The sequence below is a fragment of the Echiichthys vipera genome (genome assembly GCF_963691815.1).
Source record: "Echiichthys vipera genome assembly, chromosome: 7".
NCBI lineage: Eukaryota > Metazoa > Chordata > Actinopteri > Perciformes > Trachinidae > Echiichthys > Echiichthys vipera.
This window is the reverse complement of record NC_139832.1, coordinates 31,569,167-31,590,790: the sequence shown is the minus strand read 5'-3', so window position 1 is coordinate 31,590,790 and position 21,624 is coordinate 31,569,167.

Here is a 21,624-nt window from a genome sequence, read left to right as displayed (position 1 = left end):
TTTCTCTCACTCTAAAACTTCTCTTCTGCACCTCTGACCCACCTCTGTTACTCCACCTCCTGCACTTATCTCTTCTCCCCCTCTTCTGCGCCTCCTGCGTTTCGTTTCCTTTGTCCTTTTATTTTAACTTTGTTAACCTAAAGTTAGCAAGAGACGTTGTTTTCTTACTTAAGTATTTTCGTTTATTAATCTATTTTTACCACGCAACTTTATAAGTTTCTACGACACGTTTTTATTTTATAGTATAGTAAAACCCCTCGTGCCGTCTTTTCCCTTTTGTCTGGTCGACAAATTGCATCAAACTCTAGTTCAGAACCGGTCAGAATATTTTTGTCAAACCAAAAACAACCTCCAGAAGCAGGCCACCTGAAGAGCCGGGACGGGAGCAGATGAGCCCGCCGATCAAACCGCTCAGCTGACCCAGTCTACAGAACCAGAACTAAGGTCCGCCAAACACCGGGACGCGGACCTACGAACCTGCATCGGTACTGTAAGACGCCAGGGCGACTGTAATATCAACGGCAAAGTAAGGTTGGCCTTTTAATGCAACTCTTGGTTTAAACGTTGGTGACACTTAAATTCTGATCCGAGTTCTGTTGACAGGCTAATTAGAGCCAGTTTTAAAGTCCGCCAGTAATATTATAAACCAGCCCCGTAGGCCTGAATCACTCTGGTCTTAAGCTTTTACATCCACATTTAACCCTTTTTCACTTCTCTATTCAGTGTTGCACTGTTCTCTTTGTTAGGTAGTCAAATAAATGTTTATAACCTTACGTCGTTGTGAGAGTCTTCCGTTCTGTGCAGAAAGTGTTGGTCCCTGATAAGGCTGTGGTACGAACTAACGCGTTCAAGACGAGACTGATAAAAATTTAAATAATCAATTACTTTAAATAACTAACAGGTATTAAACCTTCACCAAAGTTTAATAAACATCGAGTGTCGAGTAAATTCATAATTAATTCAGCGACTAATATATTCTAGCCATAATAAAAGCAGGCCTAATCTCCTACACATTTTAATAATGTGCATGCATCATAGGTGCGCTCCGGTAGTAAAACCTATAGCACTACAGCCCGAGAACTTAATTTCATGTAGTAAAGACTAGCTCATACTGTAACAAGTAACCTGCCCACCCTGCTCCAAAGTTTCTTGATCCTCTTGTTCGGGCTGATGTTTGTGTCAACAACCCCCACACACTAACAGTAGACTATCACAGTATCACCTAAACAGCAGATCTCAATAAAAATCAACGGCTGAGCTCCTCCAGTTCTGTGGCTTCATGTAGTCAGGGCAGATAGACAGGTTCAACCACGGATGGGGAATGAAAGAAAAGAAAAGACAAAATACAACATTTGTTATTTCACAATTTTCGCTATTTAAACTGAGATTACACATTGTGCTGTCTGCACAGTCACGGTGATTTAAGCTTAAAAAAGGACATGCAGATGTTATATTCTGAGCTGATCAGCCACTTAAGTCATTGTAACATGTGCATGACTGACCAATGACTCAGCACATGAAAAATGGCAACCACGTGTGGTAGTGAACTCTGAAAGAGACTGAAGAAGAATGGACCAAGATCAAACCAGAGCAGTGTGAGAAACTACTGATGTCCTGTGAGTGCAGATGTGCTGAAGGACTCTTGCGAGATAGGAAAGTGATTCCAGGTGGTTGAGCCAATCAGGACTGCCGGGTAGGGTTTTATAGATATGACGTAGCAGAGAAGCGACTGTTGTGATTCAGACAACAATCCAACAGCAACAACAACAGCAAACAGGCGTCAACATGGATGCTGCTATTTCATCCGTGTTGTCAATCTAGAGAATATTTCTTCTTTAAAAGAACACCACAGAATGTAAAGTTACCTTTTATCCGCAAATTTTCCTTTTAACCGCAAATGTTCCTTACACAGACAACATTAATTATTTACAGGCACTGCTTCTACATCCAAGATGTCGGCTGTTCTGTTTTGGCTTTTTCCTGCATCACTCTCATCAGCGTCACTGATTGGTTTCGATGTTAGTGGTTGAAGTAGCACGGCAATATAGATGATGGACAAGTGGTTTATCCAATCATATGCAAGGATTTTTGATAAGGCCCAGCCTCCTGAAATCACTTCACAGTCGAGCGATACCAGATGGATGAGGGAAGCAAGGAGGAACAAAATTCATCTGGTGAGAGTCAGGTTAGGGCCTTTACACTTCTTATTCATTTTTGAATCCTGTAGACATTGTTTAAATGTCTCTTCTTACAAAAATGCTAGTACAGCAGTGGTTTAGCCACAGCAGATATTCAATCAAACTCAAACTTTAATGGCAGGAATATGGCCAACAAGGTTCTGAGTAAAGTGACAGGGCTCACAAAGTTCTTAGCTAGAAACTCTAAATTTTAGATAGGTCAACAATGATAATATTAACTAACTCCTTTATTTTAAATCTTTTGGATTTTGCAAGTACTTCCTTGTTTGATAAGGACTTTCAAGCTGATTTAAAGGGAGACTGCAAACAGTCATTATGAACCTGAATCATAGGTCTCATATAGGTCGGTCACAATTTGCTGAGCTCAACTGGAGTCTTGTGTTATCATGTCAAGGCTCCAGTTGAGCCATAAAATATTGTGTGGTAGTGTCCAAAATTTTTCTTGTGTCTTATGACTAAGATAAAGGACACACACACAATATTTGCACTTGTGGCAGTATATTGGATCCGTGTCCCTAAATTTAAGACATCATCAGGAAAAATAACCTTCGCCTTTATAGGGGCAGTTCAGTGAAAAAATTAAGATCAGCAAACTAAAGTCATTTCCAGCCGGAACTCTTTTAAAAAGAGATTCAAGGCATGGTTACTAGAGAGGTTAGCTGAATAGAGCATGGGGCCAGTTACGATTTCCATTTTTATTTTTTATTTAAGATAAATGTTTTTATTGATTATCATACACTCTGTGAGTGTCTTGTCTTGTCTTTTCTTGATGATTTGTGTTGAGTACCACAATGGAAATAAGTCCTAGGCTTAATTGTGTTTTTATCCTCTATTGTATTTTTTTGTCTTTTCTAGTGTAAGACATTTGTGATACAATTTAATAAATCAAATCAAATGTGTTTGTTGAAATGGTAGTTGGCAACAATGTAATAAAACTGCGGGAAATTCAGGACATAGTGCTGGCAGACAATATAACTTTTGGGAATATAAATATGGTCAGCATAACAACAACTGCCAGAGTCTTAGAGCAACATAAAATAAGGATGAAGCAGCTCTTCACTGTACCTTTGAGAAACAGTGAACATGTGAAAGAATACCATTATTAATATGTCCAGATATGGTGTCATACAGTTTATTTTTACAATTGCTATGACAATTTTTACAATACTTTTTACAATTTTCCTTAAACTCTTAACAGCTAGCACAACATCTGTATCTCTAGGCTACACAATTAACACATGTATTGTTGCTTTGACACAAAATGCATACAGTTAACACAAACTGAAAATTCTTGAATTTATTTTACACACAAGCTCAACCAAGACCGAAACAACATTGTATTGGCAACTTTGCAAATGCTTTCACACAGTATGTCCGAACAGATAACATCATGTTCCAAACCTAAGTCATAGGCTAAAGTCAAAATGAACAGCTGTTTATATTGTAGATTGAAACACAAATACTGTATATATATGTTTTCCTGAAACAGCTGATTGAGGTTTTACAAGTAGATCAATCACAGTTTGCTAGAGAAGATATCAGATGTGATGTTGATGAGAACATGTGGTCAAATGCAGAAGGACAGGTAGAAGAGGACTTTTTATTTTTATTATTCTGTGGATTGAATATTATATGCATTTTTTTTTCAATACTTTGAGCAATTTTCCTAAACTCTTAAGCACCAACACACTTACAGCAAACAATTGGCAAAACAGTTAATATCTTGCACATCACACATTGTCTACCTAACTCCAACACCTATTTTCAAATTACAATAATACACAATACACTATGCCCATCTGGTCTACATGTGCTTTGTGGTTCCCGGTTCCCCCGGGAGATACTATGGGAGGTGCTGTGAGAGTATGGGGTGAGGGGGTCACTTCTCTGTACACTCAAAGTGAGAACTGTGTCTGGATCCTAGTAAGTCAGATTTGTTCCCGGTGGGGGTTGGCCTCTCATCTCTGCTTTTTGAGGATGACGTGGTCCTGATGGCATCGTCGGTCAGTGACATTCACCACTCACTGGATCGGTTCGCAGCCGAGTGTGAAACGGCTGGGATGAGGATCAGCACCTCTAAATCTGAGGCCATGGCTCTCAGCAGGAAACCGGTAGATTGCTTACTCTGGGTAGGGAATGAGTCCTTACCCCAAGTGAAGGGGTTCAAGTACCTCGGGATCTTGTCCACGAGTGAGGGGACGATGGAGCGTGAGTTTGGCCGGAGAATCGGCGCAGCGGGGGCGGTATTGCAGTCGCTCTATTGCACCGTTGAGAGCTGAGCCGGAGCTCCCGATCTACCGGTTAATCTTCGTTCCTACCCTCACCTATGGTCATGAAAGCTGGGTCATGACTGAAAAAACAAGGTCGTGGGTGCAAGCGGCCAAAATGGGTTTTCTCAGGAGGGTTGCTGGAGTCTCCCTTAGAGATAGGGGGAGAAGTTAAGCCATCCGTGAGGAACTCGGAGTAGAGACGCTGCTCCTTTGCAATGAAAGGAGCCAGTGAAGGTGGTGGGCATCTGGTAAGGATGCTCCATGGGCCTAGGGAGGTGTTCCAGGCACGTCCAGCTGGTAGAAGGCCTCGGGGAAGACCCAGGACCAGGTGGAGAGATTATGTCTCCACACTGGCCTGGGAATGCCTCGGGATCCCCCAGTTGGAGCTGGTTAATGTGGCGTGGGAAAAGGAAGTTTGGGGTCCCCTGCTAAAGCGTCTGCCCCCGCGACCTGACCCCGGATAAGCGGTTGAAGATGAGTGAGTGAGTGACAATGCACTATGTCTTAGAAAACACTTACACATGTTCTCTTCCAAGGGGAACATTTGGTCAATCATAGTGCAATGTCATAAAAACACTATCATGTCAGGTCTGGCCATCTCGGATTTCGTGTGTCAAATTTAATTTTACGAACACCACATGTTCGAGGACTTTAGGATGCTCAATAACTTAAAATGTTTTTCCTTTCTTCAAACTAGTAATAACTTCGATTTGATGTTACAATTGGGCTTGGGCGTGGCAAGTTGGCTCTCATGCCAACAACCACTTAATTCAACATCTGTCAACTCCCACAGCAGCAATGATACCATCATTTTGTCATCTCCTGAGTCTTAGTCCTGCTCTTGGCCTCAAGTCTTTGTCTTGCCATGGTTTTCATATTGTGCTGAGACGGTGCTCCAGAAGTGAAATGATGATTTGAATGCAAATGGAACTCTTCTTTCTCATACCCCGAAAGTCAGATTGAAGGAGAAATTAACAGGTACACAGCATATCCGAGGGATGAACAGTTTCAAGAAGTTGGTAAAGACTCACCGGTGTTTGTGTGTGAAAGGAACTTGCAATGGTAATTGTGGATAGAAACACTACATTAAGATCAAGATGATGAACTTCTGCACCAAGCTTGACCAAACTGGACACCCAGAAGTCATTGTCATCTCACTTGGAAAATAAAAACGTCAGGGGAAGTCAGCTGTGGACTTAAAGAAGCATAGGAAGGCAAAGGTTAATTTATGTCCGAGCCATCCAAGAGGTGAAACGACTGGAAAACCTAGAGGTGAAAAGGGTTGCTCTATTGACTGAGGTAAAGAAAAAGGCAGTGATCTTTTCTCCTTTCTTTCAGGTCAATTTGGAGATCATGCGTTTCCCTCTGATATCAAAATACATTGGACCACTGGACAGATACTCTGATGACCTAATGAAGGTTTTCCTTGCCAAAGGAGGATCTGCAGGACATAAAGTGTGTGCCATGATGGCATTGACAGCTAAAGGAAGTGTATTTGTCAATTTAATTTTTTCTCTCTCTTCATCCTTGTTCCCGCCTTTCTTTTTTAAGATTTAAGATTTGAACTGATTTGCAATTTATATCAATTCAATGTAGCAAACATGTGTTTGTGATAACCTTCTGGTTCTCAGAGACCTTTAATAATCTTTGTATTAAAGAAGCTTAATACACACAATCAAGGTTTTTTGTCTCTTGTATAACATTTATTATACAATCAGAAAGTGCATATTCTATGTTTTTGTTTATTATTTTAGTGACTCCAAAAAACTTTTCAACTTAACTTAAACTGTAAATCAATGCAATTCAATTCAATTCAATTTTATTTATAGTGTCAAATCATAACAAAAGTTATCTCAGGACACTTTACAGAGTAGGTAAAGACCACACTCTATGACTTATTCATGATTTACATAGACCCAACAATTCCCCCGTAGAGTACGGTGGCAACGAAAACCTTCCCTATAACAGGCAGGAACGTCAGACAGACCCAGCTCTGTGGAGGACGGCCATCTGTCTTGACCGGTTGGGGAGGAAGAAAAGGAGAGAGAAAGAGAGAAAAGACACACAGATGGACAGGGAGAGACAGACAGACACACTTCCAGAGATGCAAGCAAAGCCTAACAGTAACTATAATATTTATAGTAATGTGAATATGACGTATATGTTAAGGCAGTTAATACAACAGAATAGTAGAAACAAGCACAGCTAAGGTGACAGAATATGAAAATGATAATAATTATGGTGGCAAACATGATCAATGATGAGTAGTGGCAATAGCAGCTACAATACAGCTACAAATTTTATAGTTTATTAAACTAGTGATAGTATATATGAGTAACAGTGACAATAGCAGCAGGAAGCGTCATGTAGGACCACGGCAGCAAGCACCACCACGATCAGCAGAGACCTGCGAGACGACAAAGCACAAACAGCTCCGGGGAAGAAGCTGAATCAATAACATGCATTGATGGGACATGAATGATTCAGACAGAGAGGAGAGAAGCTCAGAGTATCAGGAAAAGTATTATCCCCCGGCAGACTAGGCCTATAGCAGCATCATTAAGCAGAATAAAGTCTTATCGTAAGCCCTAGCTGTAAGCTTTATCAAAAAGGAAAGTTTTAAGTTTACTTTTAAATAAGGGGACAGTGTCTGCCTCCCGAATAACATTTGGGAGTTTGTTCCACAGGAGAGGAGCTTGGTAGCTGAAGGCTCTGCCTCCCATTCTACTTTTGGAGACTCTAGGAACGACGAGTAGCCCTGCATTCTCAGAGCGCAGAGATCTAGTTGGGTGATACGGTACTATGAGCTCTTTAAGATACGACGGAGCCTGACCAATAAGAGCTTTGTACGTAAGGAGAAGGATTTTAAATTCTATTCTAGATTTTACAGGTAGCCAGTGCAGAGAAGCTAATACAGGAGAAATATGTTCTCTTCTATTTGTTTTAGTTAGTACACGAGCTGCAGCATTTTGGACCAACTGGAGACTCTTAACAGACTTATTGGAGCAGCCTGATAATAAGGAATTGCAATAGTCCGGCCTAGAAGTAACAAATGCATGAACAAGTTTCTCTGCATCTTTCTGAGACACAATGTTCCTAATTTTTTGCAATATTACGCAGGTGAAAATATGCAGTCCTTGTTGTTAGTTTTATGTGAGAATCGAAGGACATATCCTGATCAAAAATAACACCCAGATTCCTTACTGTGGTGCTGGAGGACAACACTACATCATCCAGAGTAACAATATCTTTAGCTATTGAATTTCGGAGGCCTTTGGGGCCAAGTACAATAATTTCAGTTTTTCAGTTCTGAGTTTAACATCAGGAAATTGCAGGTCATCCAGCTTTTTATTTCCTTAATGCACATTTGAAGTTTATCTAACTGATGGCTTTCTTCTGGTTTGATCGACAAATATAATTGTGTATCATCAGCATAACAATGAAAATTTATGGAGTGCTTCCTTATAATAATTCCTAAGGGAAGCATATATAAGGTGAAAAGAATCGGTCCAAGGACAGAACCCTGTGGGACTCCGTGACTAACTTTAGTGTGCATGGAGGATTTGTCATTAACATGTACAAACTGAGATCTATCTGATAAATATGACTTAAACCAGCTCAGTGCAGTTCCTTTAATGCCGATCAGATGCTCTAGTCTGTGTAGCAGGATGTGATGGTCAATAGTGTCGAAGGCAGCACTAAGATCTAGTAAGACAAGTACAGAGACAAGTCCTTTGTCTGAAGCTATTAGAAGGTCGTTAGTAATTTTCACCAGTGCTGTCTCAGTGCTATGATTTGCTCTAAATCCTGACTGGAAATCCTCAAATAACTCATTATTATGTAAAAAGTCACACAACTGATTGGCAACTAATTTCTCGAGGATCTTTGAGAGAAAAGGAAGGTTAGATATAGGTCTATAGTTGGCTAGTACCTCAGGATCAAGACTGGGCTTTTTAAGAAGAGGTTTAATTACAGCTACTTTAAAAGACTGTGGCATAACCTGCTGACAAAGACATGTTAATCATATCTAATACAGGAGTGCTAATTAAAGGTAACACTTCTTTCAGTAACCTAGTTGGAATAGAGTCTAGAAGACAAGTAGAAGGTTTTGATGCTGAAATAGTAGAGGTTAATTTGTTAAGGTCGACTGTAGAAAAGCAGTCCAAGAATATTTCAGGTCGTACAGTTTGTAAGGTTCCTGGGTTTGATGAACAAATAGTGCCAAGCGAGTTGATTTTGTCTCTAATAGTTATAATTTTGTCATTAAAGAAGGTCATGAAGTCGTTACTACTGAGGGTTATAGGAATACATGGCTCAATAGAGCTGTGGCTCTCTGTCAGCCTGGCTACAGTGCTAAAAAGAAATCTAGGATTGTTCTTATTCTCCTCTATTAAAGATGAGTAATAGGCTGCTCTGGCATTACGGAGGTCCTTCCTATAGGTTTTAAGACTTTCTTGCCAAACTAAGTGAGATTCCTCCAGTTTAGTGGAGCGCCATTTACTTTCCAACTTTCGCGATATTTGTTTTAATTCACGGGTTTGTGAGTTATACCACGGAGCTAACTTCCTCTGTTTTATTATCTTCTTTTTTAAAGGAGCAACAGAGTCAAGTGTTGTTCTCAGAGAGCCTGCAACACTTTCAACAAGGTGATCAATTTCAGAGAAACTAACGTTAGTGCAGGAGTCTTGAATATTAGGATGAGGCATTAAAGTAAATGCAGATGGAATCGCTTCCTTAAATTTAGTTATAGCACTATCAGATAAACATCTGGTGTAGACACTTTTACCCAGTGGTGAGTAGTCCTGTAATATGAATTCAAAAGTTATTAAATAATGGTCTGATAAAATAGGATTCTGTGGAAAGACTATTAAGTCATCAATTTCCACACCATAAACCAAAACAAGGTCGAGGGTGTGATTAAAACAGTGAGTAGGTCTATGTATACTCTGACTAAAACCAATTGAATCTAATAGAGAGATAAACGCGATACTGAGACTATTATTATCGCTGTCCACATGAATATTAAAATCACCTACAATTATTACTTTGTCGGATTTAAGGACTAAATTTGACAGAAACTCTGAGAATTCGGACAGAAATTCAGAGTAGGGACCGGGAGCACGGTACACTATAACAAATATAATTGACTGCACAGTTTTCCAGGTTGAATGTGAAAGACTAAGAACAAGACTTTCAAATGAATTATAATTTAGTTTAGGTTTAGGGTTTATTAATAGGCCTGAATTATAAATAGCTGCAACGCCTCCTCCTCGACCACTGCCTCGAGAAATATGAGTATTAATATGACTGGGAGGAGTGGATTCATTTAGGCTAACATATTCTTCGGGACGCAGCCAGGTTTCGGTCAGACAGAGTAAATCAATATGGTTGTCTGATATCAGATCGTTTACTAATACAGCTTTAGATGAGAGCGATCTAATGTTTAAAAGTCCACATTTTATTTTCTGATATTGTTGCATTGTCGCAGATTTTGCGTTGATTTGTATCAAGTTTTTCTTTATAGCTCCTCTTCTGTTCATTTTTGATCTGTTTAATTTAAATGATCGTGGGGCAGACAGTGTTTGTATACTAAACTGAGCTGGAAAATGCTCCACAGGGAGCGCAGAGAGGTGTGTAAGACTGCCACTCTGCTTCCTGGGCACCTGCGATAAGGGCAGCGCAGAGAGGTGTATTAAACTGCGACTCTGCTTCCTGATCCCAACACTGGGTTGTCATGGTTTTAGACCGCTAACAACTGCGTCCAGGTTCTTAGATATGAGAGCAGCACCCTCCAAAGTAGGATGAATACCATCTCTCCTAATAAGACCAGGTTTTCCCCAGAAAGACTGCCAATTATCTACGAAGCCCACATTATTTACCGGGCACCATCCAGACAGCCAGCGACGGAATGATGACATGCGGCTATACATGTCATCGCAAGTCAAGTTGGGCAGGGGACCAGAGAAAATTACGGAGTCCGACATAGTTTTTGCATAAGAACACACCGACTGCACATTAATTTTAGTGACCTCCGATTGACGTAATCGGGTGTCATTACCGCCGACGTGAATAACAATCCTACCATATTTACGTTTATCCCTAGCCAGAAGTTTCAAATAGGATTCAATGTGGATGCAGAAGCTAACGTTATTTGCTTTGTGATCTTGTTAGTAAGTTTGTTTCAGAATGAAGACAATTGTCAAGCGTTCCTCAATGAAGACATGGAGACACTCATCAAAGAGTACCAAGTAAGTGTATGTCAACCTGCTTTCTTTATATCAAAATATGTTACAGATATATTTACATTTGTAGTTGCGTTAATTTTCACATATTCATTACAATATATGTGTGTGTTTTTGTGTGTGTGTGTGTGTGTGTGTGTGTGTAGTGTGCACTGTAGAGATTAACCAAGGCAGCTGTTAGTGTGGAGCATGATGGAATTTATAAACCAAATGAGAAATGTGTCAGCTGTATATGACCCTGGTGAAGTATAAAACAGTTGACTGTGAAAGTATAGAACAGAATCAGAATCACAACATGTCAGATCTGATACAGCTAGGAGTACTTAACATCAACACAACATTTTAGTGCAAATTCGGAGCAAACACTTCAGTGTGTTCTTCTCAAATTAATTAAGTGGATCTGGACCTCCAAATAATAGTTTTGAGAATGGACTATATTTTTAAAGATGCAGAAACATAGTAGTAAAACCGGTTAGCAAACTGGATTGCTGGAAAAAAAGCAATGACAGTGAATCCCAAACAATAATGTCTTTTGCATCCTTCAAAACTTTAGCTTTGGATGCCTCTCAAAGTAATTTTGGTGGGACATTTCCATTTTCCTAATTTTGGAGAACAGTGAGGATGAGTGGGGGATTGCACAGACAACAATGGGCATCTACGTCATTTGGGTGGATGTTGCTGATCCTGGAGACGAGATATATGCAGATGTTGGTGTTGTACTTGAAGGTGTGGAAGTTCTGCAAAACATATACAAGTGTCACCCTTGGATGTGTGATGCTTTTCGGACTGATTTATGCCCTTAACGTAAGCTACCGTAAGGACCCCAAGAGCACATTTGAAGTGTTGCAGAAAATCTAAACTAAACACGACCAAGCTTTCACCAAAAGTCCAAAAACTGAAAAATAAGGTGTTTCAGTGATGGGCCTGATACAGAATCAGAATCAGAAATACTTTAATAATCCCATGGGGAAATTGTTTTCGTTTTAAACATCAGCTATACAAACAACATTTTTAATAACAACAATACAATACAGATAAAATATATTTGTAAAAACAAAAATACAAACAATTTATAAGTATAAAATATTAAAATTACAATGGTGATATATACAGATCAAAAGTACTGTAATAACGTGCAAAGTACTGTAAAAAGGGGCAAAAAACAGATTGTTTATGATTGTGTCCGTATTACAGAGATGGGGTGACTTGTATAGTTGAATGACCACAGGCAGGAAAGATTTCCTGTGGTGCTCTGTGGTGCATCTAGGTGCGAGGATTCTTCTGCTGAAGGTACTCCTCTCCTGGGCCAGTGTGTCGTAGAGAGGGTGGGAGACATTGTCCAGGATATACCGGAGCCTGGAAAGCATCCTCCACTCTGCCACAGTCGTCAGGGTGTCCAGCTCCAGCTGATCAGTTTGTTCAGTCTGTTGGTGTCTGCGACCTTCAGCCCACTGCCCCAGCATGTGACAGTGAAGAAGATCGCACTGGCCACAACAGACTTGTAAAACATCTTCAGCATCGTATGGCAGATGTTAAAGGACCTCAGCCTCGTCAGGAAAAAGGTTGACTTTGGCCCTTTTTTTAGACAGCCTCAGCGTTTCTAGTCCAGTTCAACTTATTATTGAAGTACACCCCCAGGTACTTATACTCCTCTACAGTGTCCACAGGGACCCCCTGGATGGTGACAGGGTTTACAGATGTTTTCACCTTTCTCTGATCCAGTGAAGGGCCTGACCATAGGCCTTAGCTGCTCCAGGACGAGTCTCTCCATGGTCTTCATAATGTGGGATGTCAGGGCAACCGGTCTGAAGTCCTAAGGCCCACTGGGAAGCAGCGTCTTTGGCACAGGCACGAGCCAGGGCGTCCTCCACAGCACAGGGACCCTCTGGAGGTGCAGGCTCAGGCTGAAGACATGACTCAATACTCCACACAGCTGGGGAGCACAGGCTTTAAGCACCCTTTGAAATACGCCATCAGGGCCTGCAGCTTTGCCAGGGTGGAGTCTCGTCAGCTGTCTTCTCACCAGTCTTCTGGAACCCGGTGATGATTCTCATGCCACTCCACACGTCCCTCATGTTGTTACGCTGGATTTTATTCTCCAGCTTTCTCCTATAATTGTCTCTAGCCTCCCTGATTTTCAGTTTCAGTACCCCCAGCACTCTCCTTACCTCTTCAAGGTTGCCATCTCTGAATGGTTTCTTCTTTTCATTCAGGATGGCCTTGGTGATCCAGGGTTTATTGTTGGTGTAGCAGGTTACAGTCCAAGCTGGGACATTGCATTCCACACAAAAATTAATGTACCGTAATTTCCGGACTATAAAGCGCACCTGACTATAAGCCTCACCAGCTAAATTTAGGGTAAAATACAGATTGCTCCATATAAAAGCCGCACCCGACTAAAAGCCGCAGGCGTTTTGATGTGTAATTACCGTAGTATATAGGGGTTCCTGCTACCACGGAGGGGATTGTCGGGACAGAGATGACTGTTTGGGAACGCAAAGCGTCCCATTTATTAACAATAAATCTTTCAATCATTCAATCAAACTTTCACATCTTTGACATGGCAAACAGCATTCGTGCAGACTACAAATAATACAACGGTGCAAAGTAATACAAAGTGCTCGCCTGTAACACGGCAGTAAAAGTGCAGTCCCGCGGCCGTTTACGGTATCAAAATAACCAGCCATTCATTGATGTCAAGGGTACGTGCAGCAGCTCTATTTCCTTCTTTGACAGCCAGATCGATTGCCTTTAACTTAAAAGCAGCATCATATGCACTTCTCCGTTTGTTTTCCATGTTGAGGGTGTTTGCATGAACACTTCCTTCGCGCAAACTGTCGCTGACGCTCTCCTACTCTTTGTTTTGCTCTCGTTACCTGGCGCCAGATGTCTGCCTCGGTCTCGCGCATCCTCGGTAGTGCGGGCCCCTGGTTACCGTAAGCCATAGAAAAGCCGCACCGTTGTATAAGCCTCAGGGACTAGAACGAGGGAAAAAAGTAGTGGCTTATAGTCCGGAAATTACGGTAGTCTGTGATGCACTCAGTGAGCCCATCGATGTCCTCCCCGTGTGGCTCACAAAGCGCAGGCCAGTCACTCACTTCAAAGCAGCTCTGCAGTGTCTCATAAGTCTCCTCAGACCTACTCCTCACAGTCCTTGTAGTCGTAGGCTTCCTCTTCACCAGAGGCACATGACAGGGTTAAAGGTGAACCAGGTAATGATCTGATCCGCCCACAGGCTTCACTCACTCACGGTACTCCGGGTGGCTTCGTGTTAGCACCGTCAGTTAATCCATTTTGTTGTACAGAAACAATACATTGCCCATAACAACAGAGGGGAGACACGGCTTAAATCTTCTCCTCTCCATAAACCTGTCCCGTCTCGACCCTCCTTTATAGCCCCGAGGTTGCTTCCCACTTCTGCATCCCGGTGTGTTTTTCTCCGGAGTTTGGGTAGAATATCCGCTGGACTGGTCGCTATGCCGGCCGGCATTAGGGCGATCAGCTGTTCTCTAGAGTTAACAAAGACAGCGTGTCCCGGTGGAAGAGGCATTGATAAAAACAGCACAAAAAAAGAAAAACAAAAACAAGCGAAAGTAACCTCACTGTGGAGGGCAGAACTTCACAGAAGTTAGGGTGAAGAAAAAGTACTAACAAACAGAGAATAAAAGTTAAGAAAGTTTTAAAAAGTGAACTCAAAGGCTGGAGTAGCAACAGGCTGCATGCAACTTTTTGCGCAAGCGCAATAGAATGCACCTGTTGTTTCCCTCCGGAAAATGTATAGCAAAGCGACTGCAATTTTCAGTGCTTGTTTGAGTGCTTGCAAATTTTGCAACGTGTTTACAGTTACTGGTAGTCATTACTGCTGAATATCTCCATGCACTTAGAATTAAACATATCAGTGGGGTGGTGCAAAGCCACTCGAAAACAGAGCTTTATCGCAGTGTCTTGCATTGATCAGGTAATGACTCAAATTTCAAAAAATGAATGTCTGGGAATCTTTGAAATGTTGGCGTACTATAAGCAGTTATCCTGCTTGATTTACCTATCCTTAAGTTTCATACAGTTAAGCCAAGTTCTTGATTCAGTTTGTAATTGACGCAGAAAGGTCTGTTTACAAATGTTTAACATTTTAAATGATGAACGCAAATGTGCTTATGCTAATTCAGAGACCAAAAGTCCAAAAACTAAAAGTTAATTTGTGACTATGTAATTGACCTGATGCACTGATGTTGCCCTCTGGAGAATGCAGTGCAGCAAAGTGGTTGACTTGCTGCAAATTTCAGTACTTGTGAGTTTTCCCCACATTTTTGTACTTATTTATTCCTACACTTTTATTTATCAAAATTTAAAATGCATACTTCTGGTTGCGCCACCCAGACACTTAGCTTTCCCACAGCTCACTGTGATGTCTGAGTGAGGTATTTTCTGTAATTTTTGGTCATCCAATTTTGATCCACTGAAGGGGTTGTTTTGTAATGCCAGCTGATGTCTTTTTCTGACATTTACCAAACATCCAATGTTGACGTCCATGGGATCTCTGTGTAAGGGCCATTTATTGTCCAAATTGGTCATTTGAGGATATCTTTTCTTCAGCATTTCCTGTCCCTCCAACCACCACCTCAAACATACAGCATTCAGACGAGGCAAGGTGGGTAAAGTGAGCCACCACCTGAGCCACAGCTCAGCAACAGCAGCTATAGCAACAGGATGTTTGCTGCTAGCAGAGGCGATAACATGTACCTGCCAACCCAGGGAAATTCAGTCTCATCTCGGTTTAATGCAGTTCACCCTCCCCTCACCTGTGCGATCAAAGGATCTAACTCCAGCCGAATTCGCACTTGTTTTTTCATTTTACATAGACATCATTTTTCCAGCATTCCCAGCACGGAGACTAGAACTCGACAATTATCTTTTCATAGTTTAAGACATGGCCTTACTACAGCTACCACGTACAGTTTTCACATCGAGCAGCCGGTCGGATCCAGCAATTTAACCAGGGCACTTACTCGGCGTCCTAGACTCTGAACTGTACTGCTGCATATGTGCAGCTCACACATCTCCCTCTTGACAGACCACCACTGCATGGACAGCTGTCCCTCCACCATCTCACTTGCATTTTCCTCCACGGAACACCTCTAACCCAAACTGTTAATCATCCGCTGCACCGCCAACTCCCACTATTCCTAGGCCGGCAAACATTCGGCAATCGATAAATACCCCCTCAGTGAAGGGGATGGGACAAATCTTATACCAATGAGGCTGCATGGTCTGTAACAACTTTAACAGTTTGGGATGCCATTTTTTTAGTTGCCGCCTCCTGTACACACCTGCTCCTTCTGCGGCAGCGCTCACGCAAGGAACTCATGCCAACATAATCCCACCACACCCAAGGCTTTACAAAATCACCCCAGCCGAGAGTTTGTCGATTTTCTAATCAACGGTTTCCCAGACGGATTTCATCCAGGTATTGACCTACTTCCCGAAACTTCCCACTGTTGCAGAAACCTCCAGTCTGTTCTTGCAGAACCTCACACCGTCGACACCCTGTTAGCTAAAGAAGGAAGTTAAAGAAGGACGTATGATGGGCCTCTTCAACAAGCCTCCAGTTTCAGTGCTCCATGTTATCCCAATAGGCATTGCTACCCAAAAATACTCCGTAAAAAAGAGGCTTATAATAGACCTGTCCTCCCCTCACAGCTCACAAATCCCGAGCATCATTAGTATTATTCCAAGTCCCAAGGCATTGGGCTGGATTCTGACAAATAATCAAAAACTCCCTTATGTGCTCCACCTCCTTGATGATTTCCAGTGGTCCAAGGACATTCGACTCTCTCTCAGAGTTATTGGGCTGGATTCTGACAAATAATCAAAAACTCATGTGCTCCACCTCCTTGATGATTTCCATGTGGTCACCCCACCCCTCACCTCCTCACTCCGGGCTCTCCTCTCTAAAAAAAAGTGTTCAGAACTCAGAACTTAATGTCCCTCTTTCTCATGAGAAAACCTCCAGGCCCAGCACGTCCATCGAGGTCTTAGGCATTACCTTGGATTCAGTCTCCTTTCAAGCATCCCTGCCTCCAGCTAAAATCCAGCGCATTTCCCTGCTTCTCTCCAACTACCTCTTGGCAGACAGGTGCACCAAACGACAGCTATTAGCACTCCTTGGCCACTTCAACTATGCCATCGGCATTATTCCGAAAGGGCAAAACCATTCTTGACTTACGTTCTGGTTAAAGCCACAGCAGCCCCTTTTCTTCATGACAGGGTAGTTCGGGATGACACTTGTGAAATAGAGATGCGCATGTGGTAACACTTCCTGTCTCACTCGAATGGCATTTCATTCTTTTACGACTTCATCACACAAACACAGGACATCGAACTATACACAGACGCAGCTCCTTCAGTAGATTTCGGTGGCTACTACAGAAGGGAAATGGTTTGCTTCAGCTTCGCCCTCAGTTCCAATTTGAGGGCCAAATTGGATTGAGTTCCATTCTCTGGACCAATCTCTGGACTCAGGGTTCCTCTTGCCTTCATCAGCGTTGTACGAGCTATATCCTGTCATCATAGCACCCATTCCCTGGGGGCACGAATGGTCCAGAAAGTCCATACTCATCCACTTTGATAACACAGCAGTTGTAGAGATCATAAGCAAAGGTCGTTCTCGTTCAAAAGCCATCATACAGTTCATGCGCATATTAACCTTAGTCTCAGCCCAAAACCAGTTCATCCTCAGAACAGCTCACATCCCTGGCCACCACAACAGCATCGCTGATTCACTTTCTCGATTTTCTTTTCAGAAATTTAGATACTTGGCCCCAGAAGCGGATTTTCACCCCACAGTAGTGCCACCGTTTTCTGCCACAACCTTCAACTAACCCCACAGCTCGAAAAGCTCACAAATCCTTCCTTAGACGCCACGGTCAACAGTCTTGCCCCGGCCACCCTCTCAGCCTACCTTACAGGCCGGAATTGCTTCAAGGCATACAACTCCGCATTCCAGCTACCTTTTCCCTGCTTAGACGTCATGACTATATGCAATTTCATGACCCACACTCACAACGTTAAAATAATCAGGTCCTCTACCATTCAGAGCTACTTCCTACCTCTGCATCCACACACTCTGTTCAGGCTACATGTCCCCGGCGATTGACTTAACCTTGGAGTCCATGTTTCTGCTGGCTTTTTTCGGCTGCCTGAAGTGCTCCGAATTTGCCCCGACCTCATCTACCTATAACCCTTCATTTTACCCCAGACTATCCTGCCGTGTTATGCACACCTCCGACTCACTCATATTCATGATCCGGAGAAGTAAAACAGCTCAACTGGTCATTTCCTCCCCTATCCACCTCTTCCGCCTCAACTCCTATCTGAGCCTCTTATTAAATACCTGAACTCCAGGTACGCTACCAAAGCATCACAACACCACCCGCTCTTCCTTACAGAATCCGGAAAAATGACCACCCGTTTCTAGTTCCAAAAGCATCTGGCCAAAGTCCTCCACCAGTCAGGTATCTCTTCAGAACACTACTCAAGTTATTCATTCTGCATAGGTGAAGCTTCCACAGCAGCCAGACAGGGAATTTTGGACAAAACTATTCAGGTTCTGGGCCGCTGGTCATCATACCACTCATACAAATGTTATAATCTTCACAACCTCCGTCAAGCCCACACCAAAAACAGCACGATTTTACCATAATTCTTCAGGGATTCAAACAAACTGGTCTACAGTAGGCCATCTCGGATCAAGTGTGCAGACTTCCTCCTCCTTTTCATGACAACCACCAAATCATCAGTCTCTAAGGCGTAAGCCATTAATTCGCAATACTCTTACAGCAACATCCATTGCACGTCCGTCAGTCCGGGGAGTTGAATTCTTTTCTAAGGTTTTATTTTCCCTTAGGGATTTTCTCTAGATGTGTGTCTAAGGACAATGTATGTCGTATTTCTGTACAGATTCCGAATCTGATGCTCTGACAACCTACAATGTTAGGCTACAATCTCACAGGGACTTTTTTTGGGGGGGGGTCTAAAAACCACCCGGGTGAGAGGAACCGAGACCCGACCCCCACACAGAGTTTTGTGGCACCCTCAATCTTCCTCCCGGACCAGAGCAACCAGGCTCATCACATCCCTCCCACATCTCAACCAAATCCATTCAGCCGACAACCAATATTCATATCATCACATTTTAATACATGTTCAAACGACTATCGTTGTGGCATGGTCCTTGCTAGAGAAATAAAATTGAAATGTAAAGATGAATGGGTTGGCATGTGTGTCACTTGGGATGTTAGAGATGGTCATAGAAAACATTAACATTATGTGATTAATAGTGATAGATGATATTGGTACATTCCAGTCTCAGTGTGACTTACTTGACTGGTATCATGGTGAGAAGTTGGGCTGCTGGCAAACAGAATGAACTGCTGATGCCGGAGCGTGGCCCAGCTGTCTTTTGAGTCAAAAACACTTTGTTTTTCCCGTTTACTAGAGCTTCACAGAAACTATGTGAACAAACACTGCTGAGGTCAGAAATACACACTCACATACAGTACATGCAGAGAGATGCCAGAGCCCTCCAGGGTCTCTGTGTTGAAGCAGTTTTGACTGGAGGAATACTATCAGATCATTCAACCTTCGTCCTCACACACATACACACATACATACACACACAGGCTGACAGCAGAGTGATCATAAACCCCTCTTAAATACAACAGGCCGCCATATCCACTCACAATGCTGCCAGCAATGTGTGCAAGTTGTAGGTGATTTTCTGTGTATATCTCTGTGCACATTTTCGTGGTGCACACACTGACTCGTCTCTCATTTCTTACAGATTCTCTCCTTTTAATCGGTATGTGTGAAATATTTCAGCTGTGATAACAACCCTCTGTAACAAGCTTAATAACTGTCTCTTTGTGTAGCGATCACTGGAATCTGCATGTGTGTATGTGTGTGTGTGTGTGTGTGTGTGTGTGTGTGCGGGTTCTCTATTCTCCCTAAGTCCTCCTGTCAGTCAGTCTCAGAGGGAGTGATGCTTGTTTGTCAGCTGTCACACACACACACACACACACACACACACACACGCACACACACAGAAAAAGTTAAAAGGTGCTGTGCTGCTCTCGAGAGATATGTTCTTTCTGACACGCACATATGCACACACACACACACACACAAACAAATAGGTGTCTCAGAGAGGCATAAACCCATTCCAGCATACTGGAAACACACACATGCATTCATATAATACTGAAAGATGCATACGCAAGCTCATACCCAAGCGGCTTTACACCGTACGCCTCCATGTACCTTCTCTGTGACGGCTTGTCAGGCGCTGTAATGGAAGAAAAACCCCACAGAAAGACAGAGATATTCTTTTCTATTCAGTCTGTCAGCTACGTTTAATCCAAACCTGCCGTCATTGAGGGCACAAATACTTTTAGCATTTAGGCATCTGCTGGGAATTTGATGCATGCCTGTGATTTTACAAGTGGGCTCTTCAACAAATTGAGTTTTTATAAGATGACTAGGCTGAAGATATTTTGTTCATGATTGTCTCAGTTTCAAAGCCAATCTTCATTCATATCAAATGTGAAAAGTACGCTTGCCCCCTGTGTATTAGGAGAGATTGGATTATATCTGAGGATCGGCTCACCTACAGCTTCACTCTTTTATTTGTAGATTTTTGATGCCCTACAATCTCTCTCCCTCTTCATTGTTCTACTGCCATCATCTTTCTTTTCCATTGTAGTTAGAAGTAATAATACTGTAGAGTTGTGCTGCTGCAGTATGTGGTGTGCGTGTGTGTGTGTGTGTGTGTGTGGCTTTGTTTATGTGTGAGTGATCACGTACAGGTATTTCTGTCATTGTGTGTTATGGGAAACAGAGTCTAATGTGTTTATAATTGACTCCAGCTCCAGCAGACTGGCTCAGTGGGCAACAGATGCCACAGTTGCTGCTGCCACAGGCTGTGTGTGTGTGTGTGTGTGTGTGTGTGTGTGTGTGTACGTGTGTGTGCATGTGCATGTCTGTGTGTGTGTGCATGTCTGTGTGTATGTGTGTGTGAGTGAGTGAGAGAGACAGAGACAGAGAGAGAGATCACCTGTGTGTAGAGCTTGATTTGCTGTACTAACTTTTTTTATGGTCATACATCTAATGTGTTTCCTTGCAGATTGATCACCTGAAGAAGAACAACAGAAGTGTGTTTAAGTCTGGGATCCAAACTGGGTACAGGATACAAAAGCCAATTGTGCATCTTGGCAGTCTAAAAGCAGCAGAGGCATTTGTTTGGTAACATGACTTTTAATATCCAATAGCTTTCTAACAATATTTAGTGGCAATATTTGGACATATTGCTTGTGACCAAGGCCAAGCCATATGCTCTTTTACACAGGGATTCTGCAATACTGCAATTATTATTATTATTATTATTAGTAGTATCATTATTATCATTATTATTATTATGTATAATTTAACATTTATTTAACCAGGTAGGTCCCATTGAGATTACAAAATATATTTTCCGAGGGAGACCTGGCCAAGATAGCAGCAGAACAAAGTTGTTCCAAATATATAACACAAACATTAAAAACACATAAAACAAAAACAGTAGCTCACAGTTACAATATATTGTTTAAAACAAAATACACTTAAACATTAAAACCCATCAAAAAAGGTATCAGGATCTAGCTAGGGAAGCAATTACAACCTCCAATTGAATTACCCTCCAAATGCTTCACTAAATATTTAAATGTTCTACCAAGCTGTTAAACTGTCTGCACCACTAAACCAAACAGCGACAGCGTAATGCTGTCCCAGTGTGTGATTTCTGATAGCATGCCAGCATAGAGTGCTGCAGGCTTGAGTTACAAAATGGGACGGAAATGAGTAAGCATTTTTGCACTTCCG